This window comes from Lontra canadensis, unplaced genomic scaffold (assembly GCF_010015895.1).
Source record: "Lontra canadensis isolate GAN:19392208 unplaced genomic scaffold, GSC_riverotter_1.0 scaffold9, whole genome shotgun sequence".
Classification (NCBI taxonomy): domain Eukaryota; kingdom Metazoa; phylum Chordata; class Mammalia; order Carnivora; family Mustelidae; genus Lontra; species Lontra canadensis.
In genome coordinates this window covers 16106441-16125273 of record NW_022631003.1, presented here as the reverse complement: position 1 = coordinate 16125273, position 18833 = coordinate 16106441, and the positions used below count along the sequence as shown (strand labels likewise).

Below are 18833 nucleotides of genomic sequence, written 5' to 3'. Positions count from 1 at the left end.
GCGGCGGAGGTGCGGGGAGCGGCCTCTCGCACCAGGCAGGGTGATGGTGCTGCGGCTTCTCTCTCTCCGGGGGCATGGAGAGAGTTCTTTGGATAAACTCCCATGCCTTTCCTTTCATATCCTGGGGTGTGTCTCTGTGGGTGTTTGCTTGTCTATTGTTTGGTTGGTTTGTCTGTTGTTTAAGATTTTATTTATTTATTTATTTGACAGACGGAGATCACAAGTAGGCAGAGAGGCAGGCAGAGAGAGGGGGAAGCAGGCTCCCTGCTGAGCAGAGAGCCGAATGCGGGTCTCAATCCCAGGACCCAGAGATCATGACCTGAGCTGAAGGCAGAGGCTTTAACCCACTGAGCCACCCAGGCGCCCCTGTTTGTTGTTTTTTTAAATGTGTGTGTTAAAATACATAGAACATAAAATTTGACATTTTTACCCTTTGCTTGTTTTTCTTCCTTGTGTTACATTGTGGGGCCCTAAGCCTTGGTAAGGATCACATCCCCATTCAGCTTAGGTCAAAGACAATTTTCTTCTCTTTTGTTTTTATTTATTTTTTTTTTTAAGATTTTACTGATTTATTTAAAAGAGAGAGGGAGAGAGAGCGTGCATACAACTGGGGGGAGGAGCAGAGGAAGAGGGACAAGAAGACTTGGGGCCAAATGTGGAGCCCCACAACGCCGAGATCATGATCTGAGATGAAATTAAGAGTTCCAAAGGTCAACCAACTGAGCCACCCAGATGCCCATTTTCCTTTTCTTTTTTCTTGCTAAATGTAAGCTCTTTGCCTAACATGGGGCTTGAACCCATGACCCTGAGATCAAGAGTCACATGCTCTACCGACTGAGCCAGCCAGGCCCCCCAGAGACATTTTTGACAGCTACTCTTCCTCACACCTCCCAACATGGCACATGGTGGCCATCTTTCATTCCCCCTTCTCTGTTTCCAGAACAGCTTCCGGACTCCACCAGTGCAGGAGCTATAGACAGTCACTTCCTCATCTGTGTGGGGTTCCCACTCTATAGAAAATTCCCAAAGGTGTCTTGTTTTCATTCACCACCTAACACAAGCCTTAAGGTGTAATGAGCCTTTACCAAGTTAACTAGCAGGAAGTAGCCAATCAATTAGGGAGTCTCAAAGAGGAACACAGGGCCAGTTGGTGAGGTTTAAGTTTTGCTTCCAGAGGAGGTTTTGGTTAGGAATGTTTTATACCCACTCCAGAGTTCGGTGACCCAGAAATAGCAATGTGTATGTGGATGGCAGCTTCTCTCTTGGTTCTCCCTCACTAACAACAACAATTACTCCCCACTTTTATTTTTTTAAGATTTTCATTTTTTTAGCATAATCTCTATACCCAATGTGGGGCTTGAACTCATAACCCAGAGACCAAGAGTTGCATGCTCCATGACTGAGCCAGCCAGGCATCCCTACTCACCACTCTGGATACCCCCTTATAGAAAAACCGTATCTTTCATCGTTACTATTGAAGCCTCCAGAGTTCCACTGGGGCATAGTTTTTAGCACAAATTAGAAAATTCTCTGACATCTGCAGCCTTGCCACAGCTTGCTTGGTGAAGAAGGCTAGACTTCAGCCTCCATCTGGACCCCAGTCAGGTGATTTGTACGGTGCACAACTTGCACACCTGCAGTGTTGGCCCCTTCCATTTGACTGCTAAGTTTTCCTCCCAACGTTGCCCAGAGTTATAACCAGTACCCCCCTCCTCCACATCATCAGTGTCATCCTGGGGGCTGAAAGGCATAGGCTTGGGGATCTTAAGGTGGCTGGAGGTGGAGGTGACTTGAATTACACTGTGTCAAATAGAATTCTGTGCACTGACCTGAGAACACAACTATCTCAACAACATTGTTCCTATGGGGGAAATGTATTCCTAGGGCTTTTCAAACAACCAACTCAAAAAAAGTCATAGGACCTGACTTTAATGCATTTGACTTCCTTCTCATCCTTAAGTTTGTGAATGTCTGTGGCTCACTCTAACTTTGGCCATGGCTGGCTCAGATTTGATCTTGGCTCTCTCAGACTTTGCCCTACAAGTTGCACAAACTTTGGAAAATAGATTTCTGGACATGTTTTCTTTGAAACGTGATCTCCTCACAGAGGATGTATCTTTATAAATGACTGACTTAATTAAAAAGAGGGCAGGCACTGATTATATGCATTTTTCCTCTTGTAGGGCTTATTTTGGTGTCTTCCCAGAAACTGATGTTTTGTGGCTGATGGGTGAGGAGGACAGATGTTTCAGCTTGGCCTTTCTCCTTGATATTCCTCATCTGGGCACCATCCTAGTATCAAGGGACAAACAAGCTGAACTCAACACCATCACTTGACCTCATTTCTGATTTATGAATTCTCCTGCGACCATGCAATTGGAGAAGAAGGCAGGCTCTGAAGTGTGTTTTGAATTTTAATATCTTCTCATACTGGCCTCTTTTTCTGTCAGCCACCATGTGTGTGCGTCTGCCTTAACTTGCTGACTAGAAAACTGAAACATACTTCTAGCCGGCAGCCAGGAACAAAGGGAAAAATTGTCTAAAGAGCTATTTAGCTGCCTGCATTGCCCCCCCACCCCACCCTACCCCACCCCCACCAACACCCCCTCACTTATATGAACAACCCTCACAAGAATCTAAGCTGCTTTTGTATTAATGTCAGTCATGGCCTTTCTCACAGGGTTCTGTGAGCACTGAAACAGTAAGGATTCTGCCTTCTTGGCCGGGGCGGGGGCGGGGGGTACTGTTCTGAGGGAGGAGGAGCTTGAGGGTGTCTCCCATCATCTGGCAAGCCAGATTCCGGATGAAAAGAAGTGTCTAGAAACTGGCTCAAGGTTATGTCCTTTTAACTCTGTCTGCTTCCTGGCTCCTTGGAAGCCAGTCAGGATGGCTTCAAGGAATTGGCAGTGACTTCATCTGAAAGCATTTTCCTGAAACATGTAAATATTTATACCTCAGAGGACGCTGTGACTCCAGAAAGGCTGACCCCAGTGGTGCTCTGTGGAGGTAAAGCAGAACCCACAGAACATGCTCTAAGGCAACAAAGTCTTACCTACCTGTCAAGAGAATTTTGAATTCCAGTGACAGGAACGATCCATAACAGGAAAGTTCTGTAGGAGTGGAGAAGCGGGGTGGGTAGAAACCAGGCAGTGCCTGAGAGTCAGGTTTTGAGATGTGAACTTGCTTGTGGAGGAGGCACCCTGGAAATATCCTTACGAATGGCAATGGGTCTCTTGAGTTTGTCCTGCTCTGTGCTTTCTAATGGCCCGTTGGGGATGCTGGGCCCTGAGAGCCCTGGACAGAGAAAAGAGGCGGTCAGGTGTTCAACATAAGGGCTTCAGAGGACTGTGGGCCAACCTGGCATCAGGAGAGGAGAACAGCACCCCTCATTCCTGGACCGGCCGCTGGGAAGCCTCGCTATTACCTGGTAATGGAGTGGAGGCATCGAGTTCTTTCTGGAGATCCACAGGCCAGGCTGAGGCTTCTGCATGAAAAAGCTTCCTGATCATTCAGCACTTTCTTAAGACACCTGTGCTTTTTGGCTGCCACGAGGGGGGAAAAAAGCCAAGCTCTTGGCAGCCTCCTCTGATCTGGCATTAACAGCATCACACCAGTCACTTCCAGAGATTTATGATGCTTTCTTTGTGTGGTTCCCATGCAGACATTAAAATGTAAGATGAATTTTGTTCAAATGGTCTATGTTCTCTTTTCTGAGGCTTCCCAAGTGCTCGGCCATGCCCAGCCGTAAATGGTTGCAAACCATATTTGTGAGCACAGTGGGGCCAAGCAGAGTCGTTTCTGAGATTCTACCAGTGCTAGAATTGCTCACTTTATTCTTTCAGATAGCTGGAAGGCAACAGTCCTTTGACCACACTTAGAATTCATAGATTATGACATTTATAAACTTCCTGTTAGGAGCGCCTGGGTGGCTTAGTGGGTTAAAGCCTCTGCCTTTGGCTCAGGTCATGATCCCAGGGTCCTGGGATCAAGCCCCACGTCGGGCTCTCTACTCAGCAAGGAGCCTGCTTCCCCCTCTCTCTGCCTGCCTCTCTGCCTACTTGTGATCTCTGTCTGTCAAATAAATAAATAAAATCTTTAAAAAAAAAACAAAAACCAACTTCCTGTTACCCCAGATTGGGCCCAGTTCCCACTCTAACGTTTCTCGTGCCTCCCTGAACCTTTCTTTCATGGATCGTATTACAGTTTTTAATTGTAGATTTATGTGCAATTCTTTATTTTACATCTTCCTCCCATTAGACCGTAAACTTTATGAGAGGACAGGCCACATTTGTTTTGCTCGTAACTGACTTTCAACACCAAGCACAGAGAATGACATACAGTTGGGATCCTGTAAATATTTATCCAACAAATGCACAAGTGAATGAATGAATGAATGAATGAATGAAGCTTGAAGATCAGAAAGAATAAGTCTAGTGCCATCACTTAGTAGATGAAAACACAAAATTTAAATGATTTATCTAAGTCTATGAAGCTTGGTTTTTGTTTTTGTTTTTGTTTTTTTGTTTTATGTATATGAAGACACATGAAATTTGTCAATTAATTTGAAAGTATTAGTTACCCATATATTCTGTTGTATTAGGGGATCCAAAGGTGAATAAAATTCAATTCTTATTTTTTTAAAAAAACAGCAGTTAGGAGCACCTGGCTCAGTTGGTAAAACATGTGACTGTTGATCTCGGGGTTGTGGGTTGGAGCCCCAGATTGGGTGTGGAGAGGACTTAAAATAAAATCTTAAAAAAACAAAAACAAAACAGTAGGTAAACTGTTAAGATAACAGTAATGACTATTCCCTAAATGCTTACCAAGACATTACTTCATTTAATACTTACAACAGTCCTATGAAGTAGATACTATTGCCCCCATTTAACAGATACGGAAAGATGAGCTCAGAAATAATACTGGTAGATTGTTAAGCTTTTACTAGTTGCCAAAATTGTTCTACATGTTTTAACTCTATTTATAAGCCCATTTAATCCTCAAGGCTTGACTAGGGAAGGATCCACTTCCAGGCTCACTCATGTGACTGTGGTCAGGACTCAGGTCCTCACTGACAGATGGCCAGAGACAATTCCTGGCTAAATGGGCATCTTTATAGTGGTAGTCACATGGGGCGCCTGGGTGGCTCAGTGGGTTAAAGCCTCTGCCTTCAGCTCAGGTCATGATCCCAGGGTCCTGGGATTGAGCCCCGCATCGGGCTCTCTGCTTAGCAGGGAGCCTGCTTCCTCCTCTCTCTCTCTACCTGCTTCTCTGCCTACTTGTGATCTCTGTCAAATAAATAAATAAAATTAAAAAAAAAAAGAAATATTATAGTGGTAGTCACAGCATGGCAGCTTGCTTTCCCTAGAGCAAGGGCTGAGAGAGACAGAGAGGCAGAAAAAGAGGCAGAAAGACAGAGATCAAAGGGAAAGTCTTGGTAATATAATTTCAGAAATTATTTCCCATCACTTAATTATTGCTATTTTCTGTTCATTTTCTATTCTAGTCACTAGGTCCAGCCATATCCAGTAAGAGGGTATTAAACAAGGGCTTGAATACAAGGAGGTGGAGATGACAGGTCATCCCAGAGGCTGCCTACCACAACAAGGTTAATCTGATAACCTAAAGTCGATCAGTATAATCTGTCATATAAATGGTATAAAGAAGAAAAATATGATCACTTCAATAGATAAAGTATTTGATAAAATGTGATATTCATTGATGATTTAAAAAAAAAAAAAAACTTAACGGGGTGCCTGGGTGGCTCAGTCAATTAAGCATCTGCCTTCAGGTCAGGTCATGATCCCAGGACCCTGGTATTGAGCCCTGAGTTGGGATCCCTGCTCAGCAAGGGGCCTGCTTCTCCCTCTCCCTTGGCCTGCTGCTCCCCCTGTTTGTGGTCTCTCTTTGTCAAATAAATAAACAAAATCTTTAAAAACAAAACAAAACAAAAAAACTTAACAAACTAGAAATGGAAGGTATTGTTCTTTTTCTCCTTCTCCTGCCCCTCCCCCTCCTTCTCCTCCTTCTTTTCTCTTTCTCCTTCTTTTTCTTTTTCTTTTTATGGAGCCCAATGCAAGCCAAACTCAGGACTCTGAGATCAAGACCCACGCTGAAGCCAAGAGTCAGACCCTTACCGGACTGGGCTGGCCTGGTGCTCCTGGGATTGCTCATATTCTGATAAAAACCCGTGATAGATTGCATTAATAGCCTCACTTTCTCACTCCTCCTGTACCACACCCTTTGCCACGTGACTTTACAGGATCCTCCCATCCTCAGCAAAGTTACTGTTGACTCAAGTGAGTCATATTTGGCAATAGTATTTGATATATTAGCAAATGTGCTTCTAGCAACGTTCTGAGGTGGGATTGCCTACTGCAGTTTGCCCTTTTGTTCTACCATTTACTAAGAGAAGGATCAACCCAAGCTAGTCCACTGGCTCCAGCACTTATTAAAAAATAAAAATTAAAAAAAAAAGGTAACATTTGCAATGGTAGGAAAATAATCAAATACCTAGGAGTAAAACAAAAGATTTTTAACATCTCTGGATGGAAAACTATTGAGAGAAACTAATGAGCTATATATATATATGTATATATATATATATATATATATGTATATATATATATATTTTTTTTTAAGATTTTATTTATTTGACAGAGTTCACAAGTAGGCAGAGAAGCAGGCAGAGAGAGAGGAGGAAGCAGGCTCCCCGCTGAGCAGAGAGCCCGATGTGGGGCTCGATCCCAGGACCCTGGGATCATGACCTGAGCTGAAGGCAGAGGCTTTAACCCACTGAGCCTCCCAGGTGCCCCTAATGAAGCTATATTTTAAAACAAACACAAAAAAGAGGGTTAGATCATGTTCATGGATTAGAAGACCTTATATTTTATTTTTGTTTATTTTTTTAAGATTTTATTTATGTATTTATTTGATAGAGAGCACAAGCAGAGTGAGTAGCAGGCAGAAGGAGAGGGAGAAGCAGGCCTCCCGCCGAGCAGGGAGCCCAATGTGGGACTTGATCCCAGGACTCCGGGATCAGGACCCGAGCTAAAGGCAGACACTTAACCAACTGAGCCACCCATGCGCCCCAAGACTCTATATATTAAATATGTCAGTTATTCCCAAATTGATCTCCCCAGTGCAAGTCCAATAAAATTCCCAAAAAGTCTTTTGTGAAAATTTACATATTGATTTCAGAATCTGTTTGGAAGTGCAAAACAGCGAAGAATAACTAAGTCAATCTTGAAAAAATAATATGGGGAGATTTAATTTTCTCAAAAAAGTAAAACCAGTATAATTATTATATAATAATATTAAATCAATATAAGTAATTATAAACCAGGGTACCTGGCTGGCTCAGTCAGTGGAGCTTGCAACTCTTGATTGGAGCTCAATGCTGGGTATAGTGATTTTTTCTTTTTAAGATTATTTATTTATTTATTTGACAGAGAGAGAGACAGAGACAGCTAGAGAGGGAACACAAGCACTGGGAGTGGGAGAGGAAGAAGCAGTCTGAAAGGTCCCCCAATAACGGGTCCATGATCAAAGGAGTGAGACTGATACAAAGTGAAGGTTAAGCAAAGCTTTATTTCGCACCAAGCATCCAGAATCAAACCGACCAGCCGGGGCTGTCTCTTACAAATAGGCAACCCCTCTCTGCCTTACAGACTAGCTTTTATAGAGCAAAGGCCGTGTGGTTGGGCCTGGCCACACACAGGTGGCCAATGAGAGTGTAACACACAGAGAAAGCTGCATAGTCATGCTAGGTCACACACGAGTGACCAATTGAATTACAATTTACCCTAGTAGATATTTGAACTAGCCTATCACCTTGGTTCCCAAAAGGTGGGACCCACACTCGTAGCTAGGGAGACAGTATGCATGCCCCACTGATTGGATGTCTCTACCTGGCCTGACCCACCCTTGTAGTTGGACTTTGTTACGTTGGACTGGTTTCCGGGACTTGCTTTTAAGTAAGTCCCCTGGGTGGGGGGCAGGGTCAGTTTAAGTTTCACTGCATAAACAACAAAATCACTTTTTAACCGGATGGAATCGCTCTGGTTAAATAGGCCCTTACACAGACTCCTTGGCCAGTGGGGAACCCAAGCAAGGCTTGATCCCAGGACGCTGGGATCATGACTTGAGCCGAAGGGAGACACTTAAGGACTGAGCTACCCAGGTGCCCCAGCATAGCAATTACTTAAAAATAAACTTTTAAGAGGGGTGTGTGGGTGCCTCAGTTGAATTTTTTTTTTAAGATTTTATTTATTTATTTATTTGAGAGAAAGAGAGAGCATGCAGGGGGGAGAAAATCCAAAGGAGACTCCACAGGGAGCATGGAGCCTAATTCAGGACTTGCTCTCACGCCAGGCGATCACAACCCAGGGATCATGACCTGCACTGAAATCAAGAGTGGGATGCTTGAACAACAGAGCCACCCACGCATTCCAAGCTTCCAACTCTTGATTTTGACTCAGGTCATGATGTCAGGGTTGTGAGACTGAGCTCTGCCCTGGGCATGAAGCTTGCTTAAAATGGTGTCTCTCCCTCTCACTCTGCCCCTCCCAACTTGGCCCTGCCCCCACTCAGCTGCATACTCCAGCTATCTCTCTGTCAAATTAATTAATTAATTAAAAATAAAATCTCAAAAGTGAAAAGGCAAAAAAGGAGAAAAAAAGAAAAGGCAAGTCTCTGAGTGGGAAAAATATATGTAACTAACAAAGATCTGTCCAGAACATACTATGAAGCCCTATAAATTCACAAGGAAAAAAAAAAAAAAAACTAGAAAAATGGGGAAAAGAGATAAATAGATATATTCACATCAAAAAAAAGAGTAGCCAATAAATACATTAAAATGTGCTGAACACAGGCACCTGGGTGGCTCAAGGGATTAAGCTTCTGCCTTTGGCTCAGGTTGTGATCCCAGGGTTCTGGAACCCAGCCCTATATCTGGCTCCCTGCTCAGCAGGGAGTCTGCTTCTCCTCCCTCCACGCCCCCAACTTGTGTGCTCACTCTCTCTCTCCAATAAATAAAATCTTAAATAATAATAATAATAAAGTGTGCTGAATAGCATGAGTGAAGAAATGCAGATCAAGAAATTGCTAATTAAAACTATAAAGAAGGGAGCACCTGGGTGGCTTAGTTAAGCATCTGCCTTCAGCTCAGGTCATGATCCCAGGGTCCTTGGATCAAGCCCCACATCAGGCTCCCTGATCAGTAGGAGTCTGCTTCTCCCTCTGTCTCTCTCTTCCTGCCCCTCTCTTCTGCTCCTGTGCTTGCATACTCTCTCTCTCTCTCAAATAAATAAAATCTTAAAATAAATAGGGGCACCTGGCTGGCTCAGTGGGTGGAATATCTTACTCTTGATTTTGGTCTCGTGAGTTCAAGCCCCCACGATGAGCAGAGAGTTTACTTTAAAAATAAATAAATAAAGAGATATAAGTACACACTGCCAAGAATGACTAAAATTACACAGACTGAAAATATCAAATGATGATAAAACTATGGAACAACAAGAACTCCCATAAGTTTCTGGTGGGAGTGTAAATTACCACAACTACTTTGAAAACTGTTTAGTAGTATCTATTAAAGGTGAACATATATATGTACTATAACCCGTTATCTCCACTCCTATGTATATCTTAAATGAATAAGCATGTGTTCACTAAAACTCATGTACAAGATGTTGATAACATTGTTTATAATAGCCCAAATTTGCAACAATCCTAATGTCCATCAGTAATCAAACACTGTCATAGTCATACAATGGAATATTATACAACCATATATTTTTTATTTTATATTTTATATATATTTTTCAATTTAATATAAATGGTGTATATATGTGATATATAGAATATGTCATATATAATGTATAATATATAATATAATACATTGAAAGTCGGGTAAAATGAATCCGTGTTGTCAAAAGTCCATAAAGTGGTTCCCTTTGAAGGAGAAAGGGCTCGTGATTGGGAGGGAGCTTAAGAAGCTTGATGCTGCCAGTGTTGTATTTTTTAATATAAGTGGTGGTTGCGTGGGTGTATTTATTTTGTGATGATTCATTGATCTGTACTCCTAAGAATTATGTGCTTTTACGCATGTAAATTATACTGCAATCATGAGTCTTCACTAGTGAGTTGCTGGGTTGAGCGCAGGCGAATACCAAGTTCTGATTGGCTGAAGACCGGACACCTCAACCAATCACTGTGGCAAGGGTGACGAGACCTCTCGACTGACTGTACACAAGTATTTTTCAACCCGGGTATTGTTGGCATTTTGGGAAGATAGGTCTTCACGGTGTAAGACTGTCCCACAGCCCCCCTGGCTCCCCAAACACTAAATGTCATTGAACACTTCACCCACACACATATCATTTCCCAGTTTGGAGTGGTGGGGAGCCCATTCTGTTTTGTTTGAAAACAATCCCTTTACACTTATCGGGAAAAACTTTTGGAGCTGAAGCACATCCCACCAAAGCCAAAAGGCTGGTACATAGTAAAGAAAGGTGCAGTGGCTTTGGGGAGAAAAACCACAAAGGTCACTACATACTGATGGAAAATTGGGGACTGAAAAAACATTAATCACCACTCCCTTCTGTCTGCTCCGTCATCTTTCATTTCTTTAAGGGGGAAATTCAATCTTCTGAGGGAAGTAGTGTGTTCAGTTAGTGAAAATACTTACTTAATTGCTTTGATTGTGAGAAACAGGTAAATGAAAATAACTGGTGATCCAGACGGCTTTTCTTTATTTGCAAGTTAGTCTAATATCTTAAATGTTCATAAGCTTGCTTCGGCTCAGAAAGGAGTTAATTGGATATATGCTGTTGTGAATGTATACGTAGCCTCTGAAAACCAATTTAAAACACAAAAAATAGGGGCACCTGGTTGGCTAAGTCAGTACAGCATGTAACTCTTGATCTTGGGGGTAGTGAATTCAAACCCCACACTGGGCATAAAGCCTACTTAAAAAAAATTTTTTTTAAAATTTTATTTAAAAAAATTTTTATTTAAAAAATTTTTTATTTTATTTTATTTTTTTATTAAAAAAAAATCTTTCTGGGGCACCTGGATGGGTCAGTCAGTTCAGCATCAGATTTTTGATTTGGGGCCAGGTTGTGACCTCAGGGTCCTGGGATTGAGCCCCATGTCAGGTTCTGCGCTCAGTGGGGAGTCTGCTTGGGGATTCTCTTTCTCCCTCTCCTGGGCGCCCCCCCAACTTGCACATGTGCATACTCTCTCTGTCTCAAATGAATAAATATATCTTTTTAAAAATGATCTTTTTGATGAAATGTGGAAACAGGAAAAAGATCATTGCTATTATGCAAAGTAAAGGAGGCGGGATGCACAGAGACATGCACGGTATGCTGGCAAATATGCAAACCATGAGTGCCTCTGACCAAGGATGGAAAGATATTTTGCAAAAACAAAGAGTCGTGATCATTTTCTCTTTTCTCAGAATGATCCCTAAAACTTGCATGACCTTCTATGAATGACAAACTAAAAAAGAAAGGAAAGCCTTCCTTCCCTTGGAAAATATCCCGTTTTCCCTAGGAAGTACCATAGTTTTGAAGATTTTACTTATTTATTTGTCAGAGGGAGAGAGAGAGAGAGCACAAACAGGGGGAGAAGCAGGTTCCTTGCAGAGCAAGGAGCCTAGCATATGACTTGATCCCAGGACCCTGGGACCATGATTCCAGTAGCGGGGCAGACACTTAACCCACTGAGCCATCAGGCCTCTCAAAAGTACCATGGTTTAAGCTGAACTCTGATGAGGTTCTTTAAAAAAGACTAGCCCACCTCATCTGGGCTGTGCTGTTGGGAATTCTGGCTTCTAGTTCTAACCCTGCTAACAGGCCAATGATAGACCTCACGCACGTCCTTGAAGCTTTTCCCATGTCTGAAGCTTAGAGCCTTTCCACCTGCTGCTGCCATTTAACTCAGTGAGATGCATTTAATGCCCATGAAGCTCACTCTGGTATTTCAGATTATAGTCTTTGAGAAATGTTTATAAAGGAGGAAGAAATGGTAGGAGCACTGGCGGGTTGTTAGAAGTGAATTCCTTCAACCAACTTTATTGCGTGGCTTCCATAAGCAAGGGACAGTATTTGGACTTAGGAAGTATACACAAAGATGTTTAAATTAGGGCTTCTGCCTTCAAGGAGCTTACAATCTTATTTTCTTTTCTTTCTTTTTTTTTTAAAGATTTTATTTATTTATTTGACACAGAGAGAGAGAGAGAGAGAGATCACAAGTAGGCAGAGAGGCAGGCAGAGAGAGGGGGAAGCAGGCTCACTGCTGAGCAAAGAGCCCGATGCGAGGCTCAATCCCAGGACCCTGAGATCATGACCTGAGCCGAAGGCAGAGGCTTAACCCACTGAGCCACCCAGGCGCCCCAAGGAGCTTACAATCTTACAATGATAAAAATATCTAATATTTGTGTGTAAGCCTGACAATTCACAGACCTGTACCCCTGGGGCTAATAATATATGTTAATAAAAAAAAAGAACAGAAAATAGAATGAGGGGAAGTGAGTTGGGGGAAATTGGAGGAGGAGATGAACCATGAGAGACTGTGGACTCTGAGAAACAAACTGAGTGTTTTGGAGGGGAGAGGGGTGGAAGGTAGGGTGAGCCTGGTGGTGGGTATTAAGGAGGGCATGTATTACATGGAGCACTAGGTGTGGTGCATAAAAAATGAATTCTGGAACACTGAAAAGAAATTTAAAAAAATAAAGATTTAAAAAATATATCTAATATTTATTAACGGTTTACAATGTGACAGTATTTTATGTACCTTCATTCTGTGCAAAATAATTATGTATTATTTATCATTATTATGTATTAATTAATCTGTAATGAACTTATTTAATCCCAACATTTTAGGGAGGTGAGGATTATTAGTATCATTTTATTTTTAAATAAGCTCTACAGCCAGTGCGGGGCCTGAACTCACGACCCTGAGATCAAGAGTCCCATGCTCGGGGCACCTGGGTGGCTCAGTGGGTTAAAGCCCCTGCCTTCAGCTCAGGTCATGATCCCAGGTGAGCCTGGGATCGAGCCCCGCATTGGGCTCTCTGCTCAACAGGGAGCCTGCTTCCTCCTCTCTGTCTGCCTCACTGCCTACTTGTGATCTCTGTCAAATAAATAAATAAATCTTTAAAAAAAAAAAAAAAAGAGTCCCATGCTCAACCAAGTGAGCCAGCCAGGAGCCCCTATTAGCATCATTTTAAGAAATAAGTTGGGTGCCTGGGTGGCTCAGTTGGTTAAGCAACTGCCTTCGGCTCAGGTCTTGATCCTGGAGTCCTGGGATCAAGTCCCACATCAGGCTTCCTGCTCAGCAGGGAATCTGCTTCTCCCTCTGACCCTTGCCCCTCTAATGCTCTCTCTCTCACACTCACACATTCTCTCTCAAGTAAATAAAACCTTAAAAAAAAAGAAGAAGAAGTAAGTGGGATGCCTGGGTGGTCAGTTGGTTAAGCCTTTGGCCCAGGTCATGATCCCAGAGTCCTGGGATCGAGTCCCACATCGGGCTCCTTGCTCAGCGGGGAGCCTGCTTCTCTCTCTGCCTCTGCCTGCTGCTCTGCCTGCTTGTGGTCTCTCTCTCTCTCTCTGACAAATAAATAAATAAATAAAATCTTAAAAAAAAAAAAAAGAAAAAGAAATAAGTAAATTATGGGGTGCCTGGTTGGCTCAGTTGGTAGAGTATGCAACTCTTGATCTTGGGATCATGAGTTCAGGCTTCATGCTGGGTGTCGTGATTATATACATACATACACAAATAAATAAACAAACTTAAAAAGAAAAGTGTAAGTTCTTTATCACTCTCATATACTGCTGCCCATGCATTAGCATAACTGTCTTCCTCAGCTAGCTTGCAACCCATCAATTAACCTGTACATAGGTTCTGATTTACAGAATGATACCTTTTTTAAAAAAGTTTATTCATTTTTTGTTCATAATCTCTACATCCAACGTGGGGCTTGAATTTACAACTCCAGGATCAAGAGTGGCGGGCTTTTCCCACTAAGTCAGTCGGGTGCCCCATGATGCCTTTTGATAGAAGACTAGTCAAATCTGTTAGCCAAATAGCCAGACTGGAAAGTCAGTACTTTTTTTTACCCAGACTCAGTTTCAGAAGCATTTTATTCATTTATTTGTATTATTATTATTACTAGGATTTTTAAGATTTTATTTTTTTTACAAGTAATTTCTACACCCAAAACCAAGGCTTGAACCCACAGCCCCAGACCAAGAGTGGTGCATTCCACTGACTTGGCCAGCCAGACACCCCACACAGTGCTGTGCTTTATCCTGAGAACTTACCTTCTGGCTGCAAGTTTATACCCTTTGTCCAACATCTCTGAAACTGTCAGTTAATCAAGAACGGTGGGATAAAATCATCACATTTAGTTTATAATTAAGTGTTTTAATATTTGTTATTTGGGGGAAAGGGAACTATGAACAAGGAGTCATTAGTAAACAATCTTTTTTTTCTTTTTTTAAAATATTTTATTTATTTATTTGACAGAGATCACAAGTAGGCAGAGAGGCAGGCAGAGAGAGACAGGGGGAAGCAGGCTCCCCGATGAGCAGAGACCCCGATGCGGGGCTCAATCCCAGGACCCTGGGATCATGACCTGAGCCGAAGGCAGAGGCTTAACCCACTGAGCCACCCAGGCACTCCAAAAAACAATCTTTTCTTTAATGCTATAACTTTGCATTGTAAAGATTTATTTGTTTGTCTGAGAGAGGCAAATTATTTGTCTGAGAGAGAGAAGAGAGTGTGCAAGGAAGTGGAGGGGCAGAGGGAGAGAGAGAATCCTCAAGAAGACCCCTTGCTGAGCACAGAGCCCCACGTGGGGCTCAATCCCAGGACTCTGAGATCACGACCTGAGCCGAAACCAAGAGCTCACAGCTTAACCCACTGAGCTACCCAGGCACCCCTGTGTTGTCAATTATTAAGATACTTGTCTTCTTTCCAGAATCTAGAAGGGATTATAGGTTAAAGATCAGCTAAAAGGAGAATAGGATACAAAACTAGGTCTTTTTTATGTTCTGGTTCTCCTGATCTACACCCCATTTATGTCTCCTAAAGTCACAGACTCTCAAGTTTAGAAAGAACCTTAACTCCCCACTCAGTGGGAAGTCCACGTGAGATTCTCTCACTCTGCCCCTCCCCCCATGCCTTCTCAAATAAAGAAATAAATCTTTAAAAAAAGAAAGTGGGGCGCGTGGGTGGCTCAGCCCATTGGGCATCTGCCTTCTGCTCAGGTCATGATCTCAGGGTCCTGATTGAGCCCCCCATTGGGCTCCCTGCTTAGCAGGAAGTCTGTTTCTCCCTCTGCCTCTCCCTCCACTCATGTGCACACGTGCTCGCTCTCTCTCTCTCTCTCTCTCTCAAATAAATAAATAAAATATGAAAAAGGAAGAAAGGAAGGAAGGGAGAGAAGAAGTAAGGATGGATGGAACTTAAAGAACATTTGTAGTCTGATATTTTTCATACTGTGGATCCTAACCTCTTAGAGGTTATAAAATCAATGGACTAGTTATGATAAGCATTCACAAAAAATTAAACAGAATAGAGTAAAACTCAATGTATATGTTAAAAGTATCATTTAGCAAAACTTTTGTTTAAAAAAAGTAACTTTTGTTTTAATTATCATATTAGTGTCATAGGACTCCCACACAAAAAGTACCCAGACTGTTGGTTTAAAGCAACAGAGGAGTGTGACTCAGTTGGTTAGGCATCTGCCTTTAGCTCAGGTCATGATCCCAGGACACTGGGATCATCCCTGCTCAGCATGGACCCTGCTTCTCTCTCTCCCTCTGCTCTCCCCATTGCTCACTCTCCCTCCTGTTTTCTCTCTCTCTCTCTCTGTCAAGTAAATAAATAAAATCTTTAAAAAATAAAATAAAAAATAAAGCAATGGAGGGGTGCCTGGGTGGCTCAGTCTGCCTCTGGCCCAGGTCATGATCTAAGGGTCTTGGGATTGAGCTCCTCCTAGGGCTCCCTGCTCAGTGAGGGGAGTCTGCTTCTCCCTCTCCCTCTGCCTGCTGCTCCCCCAGCTTGTGCTCTCTCACACTCTCTCTCCCTCTCTGTCAAATGAAAAATTAAAATCTTAAAGAAAAATAAAGTAACAGAACTTTATTTTTTCACAGCTCCAGAAACTAGCAGTCCACAATCAAGATATCAGTATGGCTGTGCTCCCTCCGAACCTCTGGGTAGAATCCCTCCTTTTCTCTTTCTGCTTCTGATGGCAGCAAGCCATCCTTACCTGTCTTTGCTTGCAGTTGCATCTCCCCAGTCTCTGCTGGTCATCATATAGCCTCCCCTCTGGTTGTGTGTCTCTGTCCAAATGTCCCCCCACCAGAAGGATACCAGTCAAACTTGATTAGGGCCCACCCCAATGACCTCATCTTAATTTGATTACATCTGCAAAAACCCTATTTCCAAATAAAGTTATATCCACAGGTACGAAGTATTAGGACTTCAACATATTTTGGGGTGGGTGGACACAGTTCAACCCATAACAATATATATATATATATATATAAAAATAAATACATATATTTATACATCTATACACACACACACGTGTAAAACTTATGAACTGAGTTAATAAGTCAAACAAGTCATGAACTAAGTTCATAAGTCAAAAGTTAATAAGTCAAACAAGTTACGAACTAAGTTCGTAAGTCAAAAAAATACATATGTGTGGGGTGCCTGGGTGGCTCAGTGGGTGAAGCCTCTGCCTTCAGCTCAGGTCATGATCTCAGGGTGCTGGGCTCTCGCTCAGATCTCGGGCTCTCCGCTCAGCAGGGAGCCTGCTTCTCCCTCTCTCTCTGTCTGCCTCTCTGCCTACTTGTGATCTCTGTCAAATAAATAAATAAAATCTTTAAAAAAAATATGTGTTACATTAAAAAATTAATATTAGGGGCGCCTGGGTAGCTCAGTGGGTTAAAGCCTCTGCCTTCGGCTCAGGTCATGATCCCAGGGTCCTGGGATTGAGCCCCGCATCTGGGTCTCTGCTCAGCAGGGATCCTGCTTCCCTCTCTCCGCCTACTTGTGATCTCTCTCTCTGCCTGCTTGTGATCTCTGTCTGTCAAATAAATAAATAAAATCTTAAAAAAATTAATATTAATTGTGATTAAAAGAAATCTTGGAGGCACATGGCTGGCTCAGTTGATGGAGTGTGCAACTTTTGATCAAGGATTTTGTTTTGTTTTTAAGATTTTATTTATTTATTTGACAGAGATCTCAAATAGGCAGAGGCAGGCAGAGAGAGAGGAGGAAGCAGGCTCCCTGCTGAGCAGAGAGCCCGATTGGGGGCTCGATCCCAGGACCCTGAGACCATGACCTGAGCCGAAGGCAGAGACATAATGCCCTGAGCCACCCAGGCGCCCCTTGATCAAGGGGTTTTGAGTGGGAGCCCCACACTGGGTGTAGAAATTACTTTAAAAAATATAGCTTGATAAATACTGTTTAAGCACTCATACAGTTCTTTTTTTTTTTTTTAAGATTTTATTTATTTATTTGACAGACAGAGATCACAAGTAGGCAGAGAGGCTGGCAGAGAAGAGAGGAGGAAGCAGGCCTCCCGCTGAGCAGAGAGCCAGATGCAGGGCTGGATCCCAGGACGCTGGGATCATGACCTGAGCCTAAGGCAGAGGCCCAACCCACTGAGCCACCCAGGTGCCCCGACTCATCCAGTTCTTAACCTTTCTGTAATAACTTGCCAGTAGTAATTGGGACTAACTATCCTGAGCCCCCCAACAAGTGGCTGAACATCTCCGTAGACACCCAGTGGGGCTCTGGATCATTCTGAGTGTTGGCAGGGCTTTTATGAGGGAAGAATTTATTAGGACTGCATACATAGCTCACAAGAGACCTACCAAGCACCTGAAACCACAGGATGGTTTTTTAGTTGCAATTGTTGCAAGTAACTGCTCTTTTGGAACAAATTATTATATGACTTGAAAGTAGTCATGCCTAAAGAAAAAAAAAAGTAGTTATACCTAGTGATGAAGAGGATGTAGATTTTATAAAAATTAGTTTTATTGTTTGATTGATTTTTTAAGAGATTTTATGTTTGTTTGTTTGTTTGTTTGTTTGACAGAGAGAGACACGTCCAGAGAGTGAACACAAGCAGGAGGAGTGGAAGAGGGAGAAATGGGCTTCCCACCAAGCAGGGAGCCTGATGTGGGGCTTGGTCCAAGGACCCTGGGATCATGACCTGAGCCCAGGGCAGATGCTTAATGACTAAGCCACCCAGGTGTCCCATAATGATTAGTTTTAAAGGCACATCTTAAATGTTACATCTGAGGAAGGTCTCATTGCCAAAGCCTGAAGAAGGATGCATAGTCTTTTTATAACTGAAAACCTTTCAAAAGAGTTCAAGAAGACATTTCTTCTTCTTTTTTTTAATAGATTTTATTTATTCATTTGAGAGAGAGAGATTGCACAGTGGACAGGGAGGGGCAGAGGGAGAGGGAAAGCAGACTCCCTGCTGAGCAGAGTGCCCTAGGTGGGGTTCCATCCCAGGACCCTAAGATCATGACCTGAGCTGAAGGCAGCCACTTAACTGACTGAGCCACCTAAGTGCCCCCCCCATTTTCTTAAAGATTTTATTTATTTATTTGAGAAAGAGAGAGAACATGCAGGGGCAGGGGCAGGGTGGGGTAGGGGGTGAGGGAGAAAGAGCCTTAAGCAGACTGCACTGAGCTCAGAGCCCAACTCAGCCCTATATCAGCACTCTGAGATCATGACCTGAGCTGAAAGCAATAGTCTGATGCTTAACTGACTGCACCACCACCAAGGTCCCCCAAGAAGAC

The 18833-nt window shown here is 42.8% G+C and overlaps 1 non-coding gene across 1 annotated transcript; it reads right to left on the bottom strand.

Annotated features, from left to right (window-relative positions):
* Positions 1-776: 776 nt before the first annotated feature.
* TRNAK-CUU lies at positions 777-849 on the bottom strand. The gene has a single exon. It is a non-coding gene; the product is annotated as a tRNA-Lys (tRNA).
* Between the last annotated feature and the right edge of the window lie 17984 nt (positions 850-18833).